The sequence below is a fragment of the Stenella coeruleoalba genome (genome assembly GCF_951394435.1).
Source record: "Stenella coeruleoalba genome assembly, chromosome: 8".
In the NCBI taxonomy this organism is placed as follows: Eukaryota; Metazoa; Chordata; class Mammalia; order Artiodactyla; family Delphinidae; genus Stenella; species Stenella coeruleoalba.
Window position 1 is genome coordinate 79,734,997 of NC_137154.1, and position 21,455 is coordinate 79,756,451.

At 38.6% G+C, this 21,455-nt stretch overlaps 1 protein-coding gene across 2 annotated transcripts in view; it reads right to left on the bottom strand.

Annotated features, from left to right (window-relative positions):
* PDGFD (platelet derived growth factor D) overlaps positions 1 to 21,455 on the bottom strand; it is a 237,227-nt gene that overhangs the window by 111,954 nt on the left and 103,818 nt on the right. The gene's annotated exons all lie outside the window — the stretch shown is intronic.

Here is a 21,455-nt window from a genome sequence, read left to right on the forward strand (position 1 = left end):
ACTGTTTTTTAAACTTTTTTTGACAACAATCTGCATTTTAAATTGTGACCAAGTTTTACATCACACACACACAGGCAAAAGCACACAAACATCTGTCTTTGAAACAAAAAGATTCTTGAAGTAATATGAAATGTTTTATCCTTTCCTAGCCTATTTCTTTAAAATGTTATATTTTATTATTTAAAAAATATTTTAGACATGCCCCACTAACTGTACCCAAGGTCTCCTGATCCACAATTTGAAAGGCCCTGACTTCCCAGATTGCCTGATTCAAGTCTTTCTGATTTCAAATGCCACGCTCTTTCTAATATGTAACCTTCTTGACATGACCCATTTTAATTCTAGATACTGGCACAAAACTGTTTCAAAGTTTCATTTTATGAAGACTACCAAAACACTACCAGTAAAAATGGAAACAGAGCAGCAGTAATCAGAATACACTCAGCAATTATTTATTGAACATCCATGAAACATGCACTGAGCCAGGTTTTTATAAGCATGCAAATGAATAAGGTACAGTTCTAGACCTCAAGGTGATTACAGCTTTGTGTAGAGGTAGGAGACAGTCTTGTGATCAGCTAAGAACAAACAAGGTAGACATGTAATCAGTACTATGTTAGTGCAAATGAAGGCATAAATTTTAACTGGGGAGTTATTTTTTAAATACATAAGCAAGCCAGTAAAATGTACTTTCAATATGTCTAAAATGACCATCACTGATGCTAGAAAAAACAAACAATGAACCATATTCTCCTCCTAAAGTTCAGGTTGCTAATATACAACTTACAAGTATCTACTCTTGGGAATTTACTACCTGAAAAATGAACAGTTCTTCATTTTCTTTCTTCCCTTAGAAATCATGATAAAGTAGACCACATGATGAAATAGACATAACTTGTTTAAAATAACAAGCCATTTTAAAATTCCATCAAGACTTTGCTTTCACCAACGCCCACTGAAATATCCATCTTACTTAAAAGAAAATCACTTTGTTAATAAGCATGCATTTGAAGATTAAAGCAATGCATTCTGCCACAGTTAAACTGGAAGACTGATAATATTTGAGATTAGTAGAGCATATATATAATCCTAACTTCTTTCTTAAACTACCAGGTCATAAAATTTCTCTTGCTTCTAGAAGAAAATCCACTCCCCCAAGAGAAAAAGGCAAATGGATATCTGAATGTATGACTTCATCTTCACTGCAGGTATTAAATGTTGCCTTTTTTAAGAAAACGTTGTACTTCTTTCAGACAGTCATTTGCTGACATCCAACACTCCATAAAGAAACACTTCAGTAGGGCTTCCCTGGTGGCGCAGTGGTTGAGAGTCCGTCTGCCGATACAGGGGACACGAGTTCGTGCCCTGGTCCGGGAGGATCCCACATGTCGTGGAGTGGCTGGGCCCATGAGCCATGGCCGCTGAGCCTGTGCGTCCAGAGCCTGTGCTCCGCGACGGGAGAGGCCACAACAGTGAGAGGCCCACGTACCGCAAAAAAAAAAAAAAAAAAAAAAAGAAACACTTGAATAAATAATGAGAGTCATCTGGGATTCACACCAGGAAACTGCTGATGAAGATATTAATCAACCCTAACATTTATAGTTATTCTCTGAGATAAACAAGAGCCTGGAAGACCAAAGAAGAGGAACAAAGGTAAAGAGAAGTAAAGGAGGAAAAGGGGAACCCCCCACCACCACACACAGAAATCTGAGTTGCTTGTAACTAATTATCTCTTGGTTTAAGTACAGTTTCATAAAGTAGGTAGGGACTGGGCTGAGATCGAGGATTGGCTACATTTCCATAATACTTCATCCACCATTGGCAAGTTATCTAAAAATGAAAATATTTTCACTTTAGAGCCTGAGTCAAACTTGCTTTTGAACCCCAGCTTATTTGCATATGTGGGTCCATCCTTTAGAATCTCAGAACTTCTAAGGGTCTGTTATCAGAAAAATGGGGTTCAAGGTCCTGCTGCCCTCTGTTTACTTAACAGGCAATCCTATGGAGATGGGCACACCTGGGGCTGTTTTGTCTCTTGTTACTGCACTGAATGTTTTGATGATTGCTGCTCCTTCTTCCTTATCCCCCTCCTCCTCCTTCTCCTCCTTTAGAGAAAGACTTTTATGAATCCAGCTTTTCTATATTCTAATGAGTAAGGTTTATTTTCAAAACATCATTAGAGATCCTAGAGGGGAAGATGGCGGAAGAGTAAGACGCAGAGATCACCTTCCTCCCCACAGATACACCATGACTACATCTACACGTGGAACAACTCCTACAGAACACCTACTGAACGCTAGCAGAAGACCTCAGACCTCCCAAAAGGCAAGAAAGTCCCCACGTACCTGGGTAGGGCAAAAGAAAAAAGAAAAAACAGAGACAAAAGGATAGGGACGGGACCTGCACCAGTGGGAGGGAGCTGTCAAGGAGGAAAGCTTTCCACACACTAGGAAGCCCCTTCGCGGGCGGAGACTGCGGGTGGAGGAGGGGGAAAGCTTCGAAGCCGCGGAGGAGAACACAGCAACAGGTGTGCGCAGGGCAAAGTGGAGAGATTCCCGCACAGAGGATCGGTGCCGAGAGGCTTGTCTGCTCACCCGCCGGGGCGGGCAGGGCTGGGAGCTGAGGCTCCGGCTTCGGTCAGATCGCAGGGAGAGGACTGGGGTTGGCGGCATGAACACAGCCTGCAGGGGGTTAGTGCACCACGGCTAGCCGGGAGGCAGTCCGGGGAAAAGTCTGGACCTGCCAAAGAGGGAAGAGACTTTTTTTCCCCTTTTTGTTTCCTGGTGCGCGAGGAGAGGGGATTAACAGCGCTGCTTAAAGGAGCTCCAGAGACTGGCGCGAGCCGCGGCTAAAAGCGCGGACCCCAGAGACAGGTATGAGATGTTAAGGCTGCTGCTGCCGCCACCACCAAGAAGCCTGTGTGTGAGTACAGGTCACTATCCACACCTCCCTTCCGGGGAGGCTGTGCAGCCCGCCACTGCCAGGGTCCCGGGATCCAAGGACAACTTCCCCGGGAGAACGCATAGCGCGCCTCAGGCTGGTGCAACGTCACGCAGGCCTCTGCCGCCCCAGGCTCGCCCGGCACTCCGTACCCCTCCGGCCGCCCCGCCTGAGTGAGCCAGAGCCCCCGAAGCAGCTGCTCCTTTAACCCCGTCCTGTCTGAGCGAAGAACAGACGCCCTACGGCGACCTACATGCAGAGGCGGGGCCAAATCCAAAGCTGAGCCCCTGGAGCTGTGAGAACAAAGAAGAGAAAGGGAAATCCCTCCCAGCAGCCTCAGAAGCAGTGGATTAAAGCTCTACAATTAACTTGATGTATCCTGCATCTGTGGAATACATGAATAGACAAAGAATCATCCCAAATTAAGGAGGTGGACTTTGAGAGCAAGATTTATGATTTTTTCCCCTTTTTCTCTTTTTGTGAGTGTGTATGTGTATGCTTCTGTGTGAGATTTTGTCTGTATAGCTTTGCTTTCACCATTTGTCCTAGGGTTCTATCCATCCGGTTTTTTTGTTTGTTTTCTTTAAATTTTTTTTTTCTTAAAAATTATTTTTATTTTAATATATTTATTTTATCTTACTTTATTTTATTTTATCTTCTTTCTTTCTTTCTTTTCTCCCTTTCTTTCTTCCTTCCTTCCTTCCTTCCTTCCTTCTCTTTCTTTCTTTCTTTCTTTCTTTCTTTCTTTCTCTCTCTCTCCCTCTCTCTCTCCCTCCCTCTTTCTCTTTCTTCCTTCCTTCCTTCCTTCCTTCCTTTCTTTCTTTCTTTCTTTCTTTCTTTCTTTCTTTCTTTCTTTCTTTCTTTCTTTCTTTCTTTCTTTCTTTCTTTCTTTCTTTCTTTCTTTCTTTCTTTCTTTCTTTCTGCTTTTGCTCCCTTTTATTCTGAGCCGTGTGGATGAAAGCCTCTTCGTGCTGCAGCCAGGAATCAGTGCTGTGCCTCTGAGGTGGGAGAGCCAACTTCAGGACACTGGTCCACAAGAGACCTCCCAGCTCCACATAATATCAAACAGCGAAAATCTGCCAGAGATCTCCATCTCAACACCAGCACCCAGCTTCACTCAACGACCAGCAAGCTACAGCGCTGGACACTCTATGCCAAACAACTAGCAAGACAGGAACACAAACCCACCCATTAGAACAGAGGCTGTCTAAAATCATAATAAGTCCACAGACACCTCAGAACACACCACCAGACATGGACCTGCCCACCAGAAAGACAAGATCCAGCCTCATCCACCAGAACACAGGCACTAGTCCCCTCCACCAGGAAGCCTACACAACCCACTGAACCAACTTTAGCCACTGGGGTCAGACACCAAAAACAACGGAAACTACGAACCTACAGCCTGCAAAAAGGAGACCCCAAACACAGTAAGATAAGCAAAATGAGAAGACAGAAAAACACAGCAGACTAAAGAGCAAGATAAAAACCAACCAGACCTAACAAATGAAGAGGAAATAGGCAGTCTACCTAAAAAAGAGTTCAGAATAATGATAGTAAAGATGATCCAAAATCTTGGAAATACAATAGACAAAATGCAAGAAACATTTAACAAGGACCTAAAAGAACTAAAGATGAAACAAGCAATGATGAACAACACAATAAATTAAATGAAAAATACTCTGGATGGGATCAATAGCAGAATAACTGAGGCAGAAGAACGGATAAGTGACCTGGAAGCTAAAATAGTGGAAATAACTACTGCAGAGCAGAATAAAGGAAAAAGAATGAAAAGAACTGAGGACGGTCTCAGAGACCTCTGGGACAACATTAAACACACCAACATTTGAATTATAGGGGTTCCAGAAGAAGAAGAGAAAAAGAAAGGGACTGAGAAAATATTTGAAGAGATTATAGTTGAAAACTTCCCTAATATGGAAAGGAAATAGTTAATCAAGTCCAGGAAGCACAGAGAGTCCCATACAGGATAAATCCAAGGAGAAATATGCCAAGACACATATTAACCAAACTGTCAAAAATTAAATACAAAGAAAACATATTAAAAGCAGCAAGGGAAAAACAACAAATAACACACAAGGGAATCCCCATAAGGTTAACAGCTGATCTTTCAGCAGAAACTCTGCAAGCCAGAGGGACTGGCAGGACATATTTAAAGTGACGAAGGAGAAAAACCAGCAGCCTAGATTACTCTACCCAGCAAGGATCTCATTCAAATTTGATGGAGAAATTAAAACATTTACAGACAAGCAAAAGCTGAGAGAGTTCAGCACCACCAAACCAGCTCTGAAACAAATGCTAAAGGAACTTCTCTAGGCAAGGAACACAAGAGAAGGAAAAGATCAACAATAACGAACCCAAAACAATTAAGAAAATGGGAATAAGAACATACATATTGATAATTACCTTAAATGTAAATGGACTAAATGCTCCCACCAAAAGACACAGATTGGCTGAATGTATACAAAAACCAGACCCATATATATGCTGTCTACAAGAGACCCACTTCAGACCTAGAGACACATACAGACTGAAAGTAAGGGGATGGAAAAAGATATTCCATGCAAATGGAAACCAAAAGAAAGCTGGAGTAGCAATTCTCATATCAGACAACATAGACTTTAAAATAAAGACTATTAGAAGAGACAAAGAAGGACACTACATAATGATCAAGGAATTGATCCAAGAAGAGGATATAACAATTGTAAATATTTATGCACCCAACATAGGAGCACCTCAATACATAAGGCAAATACTAACAGCCGTAAAAGGGGAAATCGACAGTAACACAATCATAGTAGGGGACTTTAACACCCCACTTTCACCAATGGACAGATCATCCAAAATGAAAATAAGTAAGGAAAGACAGCTTTAAATGATACATTAAACAAGATGGATTTAATTGATATTTATAGGACATTCCATCCAAAAACAACAGAATACACATTTTTCTCAAGTGCTAATGGAATATTCTCCAGGATAGATCATATCTTGGGTCACAAATCAAGCCTTGGTAAATTTAACAAAATTGAAATTGTATCAAGTATCTTTTCCGACCGCAACGCTATGAGACTAGATATCAAATACAGGAAAAGATCTGTAGAAAATACAAACACATGCAGGCTAAACAATACACTACTTAATAACGAAGTGATCACTGAAGAAATCAAAGAGGAAATAAAAAAATACCTAGAAACAAATGACAATGGAGACACAATGACCCAAAACCTATGCAATGCAGCAAAAGCAGTTCTAAGAGGGAAATTTATAGCAATACAATCCTACCTTAAGAAACAGGAGGGCTTCCCTGGTGGCGCAGCGGTTGAGAGTCCGCCTGCCGATGCAGGGGACACGGGTTCGTGCCCCGGTCCGGGAGGATCCCACATGCCGTGGAGCAGCTGGGCCCGTGAGCCATGGCCGCTGAGCCTGTGCGTCCGGAGCCTGTGCTCCACAACGGGAGAGGCCACAACAGTGAGAGGCCCGCATACCAAAAAAAAAAAAAAAGAAACAGGAAACATCTCGAGAAAACAACCTAACCTTACACCTAAATCAATTAGAGAAAGAAGAAAAACAACCCAAAGTTAGCAGAAGGAAAGAAATCATAAAGATCAGATCAGAAATAAATGAAAAAGAAATGAAGGAAATGATAGCAAAGATCAATAAAACTAAAAGCTGGTTCTTTGAGAAGATAAACAAAATTGATAAACCATTAGCCAGGCTTATCAAGAAAAAAATGGAGAAGACTCAGTTCATCAGAATTAGAAAAGAAAAAGGAGAAGTAACAATTGACACTGCAGAAATACAAAGGATCATGAGAGATTACTACAAGTAACTCTATGCCAATAAAATGGACAACATGGAAGAAATGGACAAATTCTTAGGAATGCACAACCTGCCAAGACTGAACCAGGAAGATATAGAAAATATGAACAGACCAATCACATGCACTGAAATTGAAACTGTGATTAAAAATCTTCCAACAAACAAAAGCCCAGGACCAGATGGCTTCACAGTCAAATTCTATGAAACATTTAGAGAAGAGCTAACACCTATCCTTCTCAAACTCTTCCAAAATATAGCAGAGGGCAGAACACTCCCAAACTCATTCTACAAGGCCACCATCACCTTGATACCAAAACCAGACAAGGATGTCACAAAGAAAGAAAATTACAGGCCAATATCACTGATGAACATAGATGCAAAAATCCTCAACAAAATACTAGCAAACAGAATCCAACAGCACATTAAACGGATCATACACCGTGATCAAGTAGGGTTTATTCCAGGAATGCAAGGACTCTTCAATATACACAAATCAATCAACGTGATACACCGTATTAAGAAACTGAAGGAGAAAAAACATATGATCATCTCAATAGATGCAGAGAAAGCTTTCGACAAAATTCAACACCCATTTATGACAAAAACCCTGCAGAAAGTAGGCATACAGGGAACTTTCCTCAACATAATAAAGGCCATATATGATAAACCCACAGCCAACATCGTCCTCAATGGTGAAAAACTGAAAGCATTTCCACTAAGATCAGGAACAAGACAAGGTTGCCCACTCTCACCACTCTTATTCAACATAGTTTTGGAAGTTTTAGCCACAGCAATAAGAGAAGAAAAGGAAATAAAAGGAATCCAAATCGGAAAAGAAGAAGTAAAGCTGTCACTGTTTGCAGATGACATGATACTATAAATAGAGAATCCTAAAGATGCTACCGAAAACTACTAGAGCTAATCAATGAATTTGGTAAAGTAGCAGGATACAAAATTAATGCACAGAAATCTCTGGCATTCCTATACACTAATGATGAAAAATCTGAAAGTGAAATCAAGAAAACACTCCCATTTACCATTGCAACAAAAAGAATAAAATACCTAGGAATAAACCTACCTAGGGAGACAAAAGACCTGTATGCAAAAAACTAAGACAAAAAAATAAGACACTGATGAAAGAAATTAAAGATGATAAAATAGATGGAGAGATATACCATGTTCTTGGATTGGAAGAATCAACACTGTGAAAATGACTATACTACCCAAAGCAATCTACAGATTCAATGCAATCCCTATCAAACTACCACTGGCATTTTTCACAGAACTAGAAAAAAAATTTCACAATTTGTATGGAAACACAAAAGACCCTGAATACCAAAGCAATCTTGAGAATGAAAAATGGGGCTGGAGGAATCAGGCTCCCTGACTTCAGACTATACTACAAAGCTACAGTAATCAAGATGGTATGGTACTGGCACAAAAACCGAAAGATAGATCAATGGAACAGGATAGAAAGCCTAGAGATAAACCCACGCACATATGGTCACCTTACCTTTGATAAAGGAGGCAGTAATGTATGGTGGAGAAAGGACAGCCTCTTCAATAAGTGGTGCTGGGAAAACTGGACAGGTACATGTAAAAGTATGAGATTAGATCACTCCCTAACACCATACACAAAAATAAGCTCAAAATGGATTAAAGACCTAAATGTAAGGCCAGAAATTATCAAACTCTTAGAAGAAAACATAGGAAGAACACTCGATGACATAAATCACAGCAAGATCCTTTTTGACCCACCTTCTAGAGAAATGGAAATAAAAACAAAAATAAACAAATGGGACCTAATGAAACTTCAAAGCTTTTGCACAGCAAAGGAAACCATAAACAAGACCAAAAGGCAACCCTCAGAATGGGAGAAAATATTTGCAAATGAAGCAACTGGCCAAGGATTAATCTCTAAAATTTATAAGCCGCTCATCCAGCTCAATAACAAAAAAAAAATAACCCAATCCAAAAATGGGCAGAAGACCTAAATAGACAGTTCTCCAAAGAAGATATACAGACTGCCAACAAACACATGAAAGAATGCTCAACATCATTAATCATTAGAGAAATGCAAATCAAAACTACAATGAGGTATCATCTCACAACGGTCAGAATGGCCATCATCAAAAAATCTAGAAACAATAAAATGCTGGAGAGGGTGTGGAGAAAAGGGAACACTCTTGCACTACTGGTGGGAATGTGAATTGGTACAGCCACTATGGAGAACAGTATGGAGGTTCCTTAAAAAACTACAAATAGTACTACCATATGAGCCAGCAATGCAACTGCTGGGCATATACCCTGAGAAAACCATAATTCAAAAAGAGTCATGTACCAAAATATTCATTGTAGCTCTATTTACAATAGCCCAGTGATTGAAACAACCTAAGTGTCTATCATCAGATGAATGGATAAAGAAGATGTGGCACATATATACAATGGAATATTACTCAGCCATAAAAAGAAACAAAACTGAGCTATTTGTAATGAGGTGGATGGACCTAGAGTCTGTCATACAGAGTGAAGTAAGTTAGAAAGAGATAGACAAATACCGTATGCTAACACATATATATGGAATTTAATAAAAAAAAAATGTCATGAAGAACCTAGGGGTAAGACAGCAATAAAGACACAGACCTACTAGAGAATGGACTTGAGAAAATTGCGAGGGGTAAGGGTAAGCTGTGACAAAGCGAGAGAGTGGCATGGACATATATACACTACCAAACGTAAGGTAGATAGCTAGTGGGAAGCAGCCCCATAGCACAGGGAGATCAGCTTGGTGTTTTGTTACCACCTAGAGGGGTGGGATAGGGAGGGTGGGAGGGATGGAGAGGCAAGAAGGAAGAGATATGGGAACATATGTATAACTGATTCACTTTGTTATAAAGCAGAAAGTAACACACCATTGTAAAGCAATTATACTCCAATAAAGATGTAAAAAAAAAAAAAAAGAACATCATTAGAAAAATCACAAGGTAATTTCCTCCTATGTTAAAGTCCATAGGAGGTAACATGGATTGTGCTCCAGATTAGAGTGAAGTGTATGTTTTCGTATTGTTGACATATTGCTGCTGTGTCCAAATAAAATAGACAAGAACTACCAACACAAGCATATTCTAGGTAATATAATCACTTATATCCATCAAATTCTTACCCTACAACATCAATCACCACTCTAAAATCTTACTCTAACGGCACTTCATTTACAAGGACCCCTTGAGATGAAGAGAAAAATTAATTTAAAATTACATTAATTCACCTATTCTCCTTTCCACACTCATGTCATGTTTAGGGATTCAATTAGTTTATCTGCCAAAATGTATCAGTGTTTTGCATTCACTGATGTCACTAAAAATCCAATATACTTTTTCAAGAGTCTTGTCATTGACCTATGTCATTCAGAGAGACAAAGGAAATGTAAGTTATATTCTTAGCCTTTAAAAATTTTAAAAGTCCAGTTAGAGGAACTAGAAAAAATACAAAGTAAATAATTCAGAAATAATATTTAATTCAGTGCTGAATCATGAAATACATTATACGAGTTCAGGGGAATGAACTCCTGCTTCCCATTTGAGATGCTAATTACAACAGGGCAGGACCTATTGGACAAAATTTTACTGAACACCTACTGTATGTCAGGCACCATTTTACAGGCTGTATTTCCTTTATGCAGGAAGAGTCTTATGTTGCTCAACTAGTACTCTGAGATGCAGCCAGGCATACAGGAGAATCTGTCACCTCCTCAAAGATGAATCATTTAGGGTCCCTTTGAGATGACCCAACTAACACAACCAGAGTTAGCATACAGCTGATTCTCAGGTTAAACTTGAAGGTGAAGTGTGTGGTCTGTTTCTGCCTTGACCCACAGTGGCACTGTGCTCTACTAGCTTCCTATTATGGGCTTAATCTTGGAGCATCGTTCAGCCACTGTACACAAATACTTCTCTCAAAAAGATTGGGGGCTTATACAATTGATGAACAACCAGCAACACAAGCAGAAGAAATTAACACCCAGAGATGAGTTAATTTAGTGGAACATTTGTCACATACTTAAACTCCAGGGAATAAAAGAACAGGGGATCTCATGGACAGTGAGATACCAACCAGAAGGCAATTAAATAAATGTTTGTGCATTTAGAAAACCTAGAATGGGGCCCAAAATTACTAACAAAAATCTAATAAGTGCTGGGATTATAACCTTGTTCATAATTATAGCTTTAATTTTTAGTATTTTATGTGAGGCAAACAGTATCTGCTTAATAAATACAGATTATTTGAATAAAAAAATAGACAAAGTTCCATTGTTATTAATAAGCTGACACAGGGAAGTGTGGCTTTTAATTTAACTCAGTTTTTATATTAAAATATATAAGGTAAAACTAAATCATATCTAGAGAGTAAGATTATCTTTGTATAATTAGAATAAATAGGTTTGGGTTAACTGCATGGCTAATATTTATATGCATAGATTTAAGTGTAAGTGATTCAAGAAACAAACCCTTAACATGCTTTTAATCTGGTAAAGTTGCCAATTGTTCCACACTGAGAGCAATTTAACTAGTACTTGCAGTAGCCAAATCACCCCAGTTTATCTGGGACTGTCTTCATTTTAAAACTGATAGCTCAGCATGCTGGCAACTCCCTCAGTCTCAGGTAAACCAGAAAAGTTGGTTATCCTATAAGTGTTGGAAGTAGAGTTTTCATTTCAAGCACATAAGCATGCTGTGGGCACCTCCAAACACGCTGCACTTTTAATAGGCCTGAATGACCAATGTTCCATGTTATCAATATATGTCCAAATGATCAAAGTAGAATTTCCTAATCTATTTTGTATAGGAGAAATAACCTAATTTAAACTCATGCATCAAATATTTCTGGACTGGAAAGTTAATCATTTAAAAATTATATGAAAATCACATTTTAAGAAGAAATGTTAAAAGAATTTAATGAAAAAAAACTTATGATTTCTTTCTAACTGAAGTCCGTGAAACTTCTTTAATTTTCAATACTCCTTGCAACTAAAAAAATAAAATGAGTAGAAATTCACATCAGAATATGGAGGCATGAGATAATCAAAATGAATATTTAAATTATCTATGAATTTAGGTTATCCTGAAAAAGCACTGAAAGAACAAAACTAAACTACTTTTTACACTTAGAGTGAGGATAGTGATAGTCTAAATCTAAGTTTCAAAGTAAATCCTAGGTTTTGAGTTTTTAAGGGAATATTTGAACAAAGGAGCAGAAAAAACTTCAGAAAAAAACACAAATAAATAATGATGTTACCTTTATGTTTATTTTAAACTGTCAAGATGCAATGAACGGGATGTAAGGTAGGTCTGTACAATGGGGAGCAGTAAAAGACAAGCAAGTTTTTGATAAAGAGTTGTGCTTATAACCTGCAGATGATACCTAGAAGAAGAAGCTTTGCTGAGTATCTGGCTGAGGAGTGGATGAAACATGGAGGGCCCAGTATTCTTTGGTAGGAAGCTGTACAGTGTTGGGGGGCTAGGAAGTAAGAAGAGGAAGATATGACTAGATTATGATGTTGCCATGGAAGCAGAGGTCTGAGAAGGTTTTAAGGAAAAATAGGCTATCCACTAACATCCAGTGTACCAAATAATTTGAAGAAAAGCAAAATGACAAAGTGAGACCTTTACCTTTGCCAACAGAAGGACAATACAACCTGTGATGAGGGTAGCTTTTGTAGAATTGAGGGAGGGTAGCACAGAGAAGTTAATGGCATCAATGGAACATCAGAAACATACAGAAGGCAACTTTTATCAGTTGAACTGATTCAGTTGTTTAATAACTTCAATGTTTAATAACTTCCCTTCTAGCCCATATTATCAAGAATTTAGAAATGAATAATATTAAGAACAAATTTACATAAATATACTGGAACAAGTATTTTAAGCTTCATTCTGTCAGAAATAATTGCATAAAGTTAAAGCAACAGATGGGCAGTTAGAGTAAAACAGAAACAAAGATATTCTCTGTTCAAAAACTGCCAACTGCCATCACTTGGTCTCCAAAGCAGTAACTGAGAGAAAACAATCTCATTGATATTCCATAAGCTATAGGAGTTTATGTGCCCATATGGCAAGGCTTCTACTGTCAGAACCTCACTACATAATAATTCTTAAGTGTCTGGTCTGAAAGTGTCTTCATTAATACAAGAAACTAAAACAGTGTTTGCTCTTTTTTCTGTAAGTGTACAATAACTAAAAAATCTGTTTAAGTTTTATGAAAAATGCAAAAACTTTTCCATGTTATCCAACTATTCTCAGTGATTCAGGTTAATTAATTTTTAAAAAGTGATTTAGCAAAATCTCCAAAGAAAGGTGAGTAGACACATTAAATGCTTTCTCCTTTTGAAAAACATTCTAAACATTATTTCAGGTTGTAGCTAAGTGCTGTAAAGGCATGTGGAAGTTTCAAATTGCACTATAACTTACCATAGTTTTGTGAGGTCTAAAAAACTTGGCAGCCAACCAAATGAATGGGTTTAAGTCCTACAGGAAGTTCAGAGAATAGGTTAGTGATCAGTATCCTTTGAGATGCCATGAAGAACAGGTGAGGGGGTCAGATTAAATGCATTATGCTCATTACATTCATTTATAGTTGGCCACAAGGGTACTAGTGCATAGGCAAGGTAAATCTGCTATAGTTTTGATAGTGCCTAAGAAGCACTGAGTTATTTCAGTCTACCAAGATACAAACGAACAAATTCAGCACACATTTCTGAGTGGACTACAGATTCCTGGATTCCATATGTAATGTCTCATCAATGAAAATCTGGGAGTATCTCTCTTAAAGGAACATTTTCCAAATTAGATTTAGTTGTATTTTAATAACTTTACTTGATACTCTAAAAAGCACAGGCATTTAACAGCTCAAATTCTAGGAGGCCCTGTCTTCATCTTGAGGGTAACTTACTGACCCAGAGGAATTTGGTCAACTAGATAGAAAGAAAAATACAACTCTAAGTAGAAAATATTAAGGGACAGATTGCCCGAGAACATTTAAAATAATATAGGAGCAAATAGGTAAAGCTAAACATTAGAACCCTGTTCTTATTCTGTCATTCATTTATTTTTCTTCTACCTTCTTCCTTGAATGAGCAAAGCTCACACTGTTTTTTTTTTTTTTTTTTCGGTACGCGGGCCTCTCACTGTTGTGGCCTCTCCCGTTGCGGAGCACAGGCTCCGGACGCGCAGGCTCAGCGGCCATGGCCCACGGGCACCGTCGCCCCGCAGCAGGTGGGATCTTCCTGGACCGGGGCACGAACCCATGTCCCCTGCATCGGCAGGCAGACTCAACCACTGAGCCACCAGGGAAGCCCCGCAAAGCTCATATTTTTAACGTATCACTCACTCTTCTGTCTCCTAGTTCACCTCAAACATTTTATACCTTCTTGTTCTCCCTATGGTGTCCATGTAAATGGAAACCAGCCTAAATGGAAGGTCACCAAAACCTTAACTGATAGCTAGGCAGATGTGGGTGTTTTATTTTACAAGTATTCTAAGTCACTTATAGCTCTGGAAAGACCATCCTTTGCTATAGGCCATTCTCAAAGCTACCTTGTTTTCAGATCATACAAATCTGATTTGAGAGTATGCTGAGACCTAAGTCCAATTAGCTGCAAGTTATTCATTTGTTCATTCAATAACCAGATATTGAGAGCCAACAATGCACCAGGTACTGTCACTGCTTTAGGAGTTAGAAAAATAGTGGTACACAGGAATGACAAAGTAGTTGTCCTCTTGAAGCTTATTGTCCAATGGAAGTTTCAAACAATAATAAAAAATTACAGTGATAATACCTATCATTTACATAGCACTAGGTGACTCATTTTTGTTAAGCATGCATTTTAACTCATTTTATCTTTATAACAATATGTAAGTACTAAACAATATCTCCATTTTAAAGGTTAGGACTCAGAGGAAAAGACAGGTTAAGGAAGTTGTCCAGTTCACAGAGTTAGTGTCTACATCTAGGAGTTTGGGATCCAGAATCTATGTATAATATTTAATCAGTCTACCATATTACCTCTCAATAACAGTAAATAAACTATATATAATGTCTAGTAGAGATACATTCTACGAATAAGAATAAAGTACCATAAAGGAATAGAGAGCAATGAAAGAGGAGAGGATTCTACTTTAGATAAAATAGTCAGGGAAGGTCTTTCCAAGGAGATGATATTTGAGGAGAAACCTGGGTGATGAGGGAGAGGAACTCTCAGAAGGTCTGGGCAGAGAGCATTTCAGAAGAAGGAACAGCATTTCAGAAGAAGGAATGCAAAGGTCCTAAGGCAGAAGTAAACTAGGAGTATCAAAGAAGAGCAAGGAGATCAGTGGTTAGGGTGGAATAAGGGAGTAATCTAGAAGGGGTTAGATATGCAAGGCCTTGCAGTCTAAGTAAAGGTTTGGATTTCATTCTAGGTGTTATGGGAAGCCACATAAGGGCTTTTAAACAAGGGAAGACATTTGGTTTATTTTTTAAACACTTCTCTCGTTGCTTTGTTAAAAATAGAAGAGCTGAAGACTGGGCCCTGGATAAGCCCAGTAACTACAGGCTGAGCCGAGGAGGTGGAACCAGTGAAGGGGCCTAAGAAAAAGTAAGAAAGGTAGGAGAAAAATAAAGAAAATCACATCTAAGAAGCCAAATGAAGAAACTGTTTCCTGAAGAATGGTGTGGTCACTGTGCTCAGTACTGCTGGGAGGTTTGGAAGAGGGCTGAGAATTCATGGCTGGGTGTGGCAAGGTGGAGGTCATTGGTAAGAAGAGTGACTTTGAGGGTGTGGTGGGTAAAGAAAGCTTAGTCTGAGGAGCTTATTGAGTCCATTGGGCCAGAGGAGGTGGGGAGAGCAAGTACTGCCGGTTCTCTTAGGGAAGAATTATTTCAGGGAAGCAAAGAAACACCATAGTAGATGAAGGGGCCATGAGAGCATTTCTTTTCCTATGAAAGGTAACTGAGTATATATGTTGAGAATAATCCAGTAGGAGAGAAAAACTGAGGAAGCAAGAGAGAACAAGGATAACTCAAGGAGTACAGTCCTTGAGCATGAGGGAGGAATTGAGTCACAAGCAAAAGCTTGTGATGGGAAGGCGGGCAGAACATACAGGTGTAAAGACAGGCAGGCGGGCAGATCTGAGGGTGTGAAGATGAGCCAGTTCTCCTCTATCTTCTATTTTCAGGGTGAATTAAGAAGCAAGGGCCCCAGTTAATGGTGAGATGAAGGTAGGAAGTGTCAAAGGATTGAGAAGTAGGGAGAGCATGTGAAATAGTCATTTTATAGCATGAGAGAGTTCCTTAGCAGGAAAACTGGATAAGGAAAGTGGGCATTTTGATTCTAGCACCAATTTTGCCACTTACTGGACAGGTACCTTTATGCAAGACACCAAACCTCTCTGGGCCTCAGTTTGCTCATAAGTGACAAGGTGTGGATGAGTACCACTTGGAGGCACCCACAAAGGTGTGGGGTACTTTGGGCTCTCCTGGCAACTAGTGACATTTAGAACACCAGGTCCAGGGTGCTCTAAGTCCTTTAGTGTATGGAATAATTCTGGAAGACAAATGGCTCTCCCTCCCAAATCTCCAGCAGTGCCCACCCCTGGTGAGAAACATGGGGGAGAGGATCACACCAGGCATTCTGCCAACTCTAGGTTCTGTCTGTAACTTTCAGTGTTGATGTTAGGGGGAGCTAGCTCACAGGGATGGATAAACCGTATATTCTTCTAATTCACCACCAATAATCATCACCCTCACCCTCAAAGCGTTTTTAGACTGAAAACAGGCTGCTAGCCAGACAAAATGAACACAAGTTGAATTTGCCCTTGTTATTTCCTCAGGCCTTAAAAGGTACTAATGAGCACTGAAACGGTCTACAGATTACAGCCAGAGAAAGGAAGAACCAGTACAGGGCGATCCAGCAATGAAAATTCAGCTCTCTGTTATTTCAGAAACCATTGTCATTAGCTACCACAATAATTAAACAGAAGTGCTGCCAGTGATAGTGTCCAACAGTAGCAAAGAAAGTTTGATACCCATGTACTGCCAGTATGGCAATAGCATCCCACTACCATAAAAAGAGAAAAAATAGGGCTTCCCTGGTGGCGCAGTGGTTGAGAGTCTGCCTGCCGATGCAGGGGACGCGGGTTCGTGCCCCGGTCCGGGAGGATCCCACATGCCGCGGAGCGGCTGGGCCCGTGAGCCATGGCCGCTGAGCCTGCGCGTCCGGAGCCTGTGCTCCGCAACGGGAGAGGCCACAACGGTGAGAGGCCCACGTACCACAAAAAAAAAAAAAAAAAAAAAGAGAAAAAATAATTTTAATTGTATTGACCATAAGGCCCCCAACAAGAACTGAGAATTAGTTAACAAGGATAAGGCAATTATTAAAGGCAATATATCACATTCTAATCAGTGGGGTGAGTATGATCAGTGGGGTGCTGCAGTCATGGCTGTTAGTGACCTTTCTAGTTGACACCTTCATTAATGATGTGTATGAGGAAAACCAGCATGTAGATGGATTTGCAAAACTGATTCTACCTTGGGAGTTACTGCAAGTGCAAGTTTCCAACATCACAGTAATAACTTAAGTAGAAACGAATACAGAGTTTCCTCGTAGGATTTAAAATTCAAGGTGGGCAATTATACAGTGAGATAACACAGACAGACAGGAAAAATTCTAGGTGAAAATCTTAAATAGTATGATGGTGATTCCTGGGGAAAAAAAAAAATCAGTGATTGCACAGTTTCTCAAAGAGTCTTATTGCTGACATTTATCAAATAAAAATGCCTGCCAGATATTATATAGTATAAACTACTGTTTCATCTATAGAATGTAATCAATATAGTAAAAGTATACAAATAGTCAATGTGCTTTTTTTTTGACTTTTCAAAAACATTTTTAAAAAATTTACAATCTTTTCTATTGGGGTAAAATTCATATAGCATAAAATTAACCATTTTTAACAGAATGATTCAGTGGCAATTAGTACAGTCACAATGTGGTGCAACCACCACCTCTATCCAGTTCCAAAACAGTTTCATTGCTCTGAAAGGAAAGCCTGCACACATTAAGTAGTTGTTCTACTTTCCCCCCTCCTCCTAGCCTCTGGCAACCACCAATCCATGTCTTGTCTCTATGGACTTTCGTATTCTGGATATTTCATTTAAATAGAATCATACAATGTGTAACGTTTTGTGTCTGGCTTCATTCACTTAGCATAACGTTCTCAAGGCTCATCTACCTTGAAGCATGTATCAGTACTTCACTTCTTTTTATGTCAGAAGCCTATAATTACATTATAACTACAACGTTAATTCAAAGCATGGCATGGAGCTGCCTCTCAGTTCTGAGTGCCAACAATAAGCAGAACCCAACAGAAATCCAGCAAAACCTACCTTATCTTGATTACTACAAGTCTTAAGGAAAGAAGAGCAAAAAAGAGCTTATTTTATTAATTTTACTATCAAGAATCATTCATGAAACTGAAGATGTTACTGTTAGAAAGTCCTTTCTTTACTTAAGTGACAGTTAGATCTTTACTAATGAGACATGATAAATACTCATTAATTATCAATTAACTGGAAGCTTTGGAATTCCCTAGCTAGTATGTAGAAGGTGCCCAGTAAATGGCTGTTGAGTAAATTGAAGTAGGAATCAAAGAGAATACGTGGGGGATTTTGGTGTTTGTTTATTTGTTTGTTCTTTTCTATCCAACTAGGGCTAATGCAAGGTGGTTGACATGAGCAAGCAGAGGGAGTTGTTTCTTTTCCTGGTGTCAGTCACATTAATTCTCAAAGTTATCATGAACCTGCTTCTAAACTGGTAGACTGATCCACATCAGGGCTGGTGGGACAGGTTGCTTTTGCATGAAGTGTCCTGAGTAGGCTATAGAAAGGGTCAGAGAGGATCCTTCTTCTTCCTTTTTTAATCTTCATCTCTATCCTGTGGGATCTTCATTTGAACTATCTTTAGCACAGAATTTCTATATTTTATTCACTGTCAGAGACACAGTGAAGTAACTTATGAGATAGAATATTGTTCTTAACTGTGATTTTCCACACTATGATTTTAAGTCATACATTTTCTGCTATTTGTTTTATATGCTTATGATTTAATTGAATGAATAATTTCTTATTATGAGATGTGGAATAGTGAACAACTTTTAAGAACCTCAGCCCATTGAATTGAAGTAAGATAGCAACTAACTTGAGTTCTTAATGATACCTTTGAGGGGAAAAAAAAGGGCCCTTTTTGTATTGTAAAAGTTTCAGAAAGAATACTAAGAAGTTGAGAGTGCATTTACAATGTATAGGTTTTCCTCCAAGGAGACATTATTTTGCTCTCTCTTGTACTTTAGTTAGGCAAAAACACTATGCAAAATAACTGAAATTTAACTCTTTGTTTGTGTCTGTCTTTCAAATATCTGTATTTTAAAAACTGTGGCCATTTTATTTACTCACTTAAGTGAGTTGATAAGTCATTCCTGCTAAAATTAATAGTTGCCCAGAAAGCTTTTAGAATATAATCAACTTATTACAAAAATGCTCCAGATCGGTATACTATTCCTATGGAAATGTGTTAAATAGCTATAATAGGTACAAACTGCAGATAAATTATTTGCATCCTTTAATGAAATTGCAGTCAATCTGTAAAACCAATTGCATCCACAGAAAAATGAACTTTTGAACCACATCAGTTATTTAGAATATAGTTTGTAATGGTTGATACAGAACAAGAAGCACATATATTCAACAGAGAAGGATTTATAAACACTTGCATAATCCAGAGAAATCAAACCAGATATTATTCTGAGACACAAAACAACACATGCTCAGTATAAGATTTGATGAATCTATAAAATTCCTTGGAACAATGCCCCATTCATTGGAAGCTTCCAAATTGCAGGACAGTCTTGGTTATGATGGTACTTTGCCACATCACAGAGATAAAAGAGATCTACAGTATAGCACGAGGCAGAACATGTAATGCCTCTACATTTATCAAGGTAAATGATACGTGAATTATAGAAGAAGAAAAAGAGGCCAGCAAAAGGAGGCATAGTACTTTTCATGAGATCAACTTGCTGGAAGCCTACAAGATGCACCATTCCAACACAATACTATCAGACAAACAGGTAGTCTCCAGAGAGCTCTAGATCAAATACTGCAGCAGCAAAGACTGCCATACATGGATTACATGTTTACTTCATAAATGGGTTTTACTATTGGGAAATGATTTCTGGGAAGGAGGAAGAAAGCTTCATGTTTCTGAGAAATAAAGTTCTGGTAAAATGATAGCTGCTTATTTCCATGATATACTTCATAGTTTGGTTGTCCAATGTTCTCATCCACACATACACTCTTGACCTTTACCAGTGGTGTTGTTTTAACTTCTTAATTCTGCCTGATGTTGGTCAAAAGTGGTTAAACAATCTATTTTCCCCATTAAATATGTGATAATTTAAAAGAAATAGGGCATCCATAACAAGAAAGTAAGCAAAAGTCTTGAGCAGGCAACGTAAACACATATATGAGAAATGGATAAAAACCATATTCAATCATATTAGAAATAAATTAAACACATGGGCAATGAGGTATCATTTGTAACATCAGAGTGGCAAAGTCTTTGGGTAAGGCACTTAGAGTAGAAATGAGAAGCAAGACTAAAATGGTGAGGAATAAATAGGAGAGGAGAAAGTAATGACGGCAAATGTAGAGAATGTTTTCAAATTGTTTGGTTGCAGAGGAAGAGTGCCTGCTAGAGGGGAATAGAAGGACAAAGGGAGAGTCTTTATTTGTTTTTAGATGGGAGATACAGGAATAAGTTAAAATGCAGAAGGAAGCCACCAGTAGTGGTGAAAGATAGAAGATTCAGAAGTGGTACCTGAGTGAGAATACTGGAGAGGAAGAGATGACAAAGAAGGTAAGGGGGAGGGATATGCCTTAGGCAGGAGAGGGGCCAGGCCAGGTACAGTAAGTACCTTAACATTCCTAAGCCCAATTTCTTAACTTTAAATTAAGAACGACAATATCTATCACTTAGAAAACATTATGCAAACAGCATCTGACATAAAAAAGTTTACTTTAATAAAAAAAATTTAATACAAACACTACCTGGTTACTACCAGTGGCTTTTATGTGAATGTCGTATATATTCAAAAGCAAATTTTCTGGCAGGGAAAAGGACATGTTACTAGATTGTAACACAAAACAGCAATTCATTTCAAAGAATTCATTACAAGGAATTAACAATTATAACATTATTTAACATATAAATAACATTTATATTTATATATACACAGCATATGCTATTTATATAGTGTGTATACACACACACACACACACACACAAACAAAAACAAAAAACAGCCTGGCAAGCAGAGTAGATTCAGCAACAGGTATTTATCAGGAAGAATGTAGATGTTAGAGTACACAGACATGGATTTGAATTCTGGCCCAGTTTGAATTCTGGTCAGTTTCTAGCTCTTTCTTATTCATTGCTGTATGTTTGACATCTAGTGTAGTGGCTGACTTAATAAATATTGTTGAAGGGATAAGTGAATAAAGTTTCTTGACTCCTTGAGCTTTGGCCTCCTTATCTGTAAACAGAACTAATAATACTTCTAACTCAAGTGTGATACAAGGAACAGA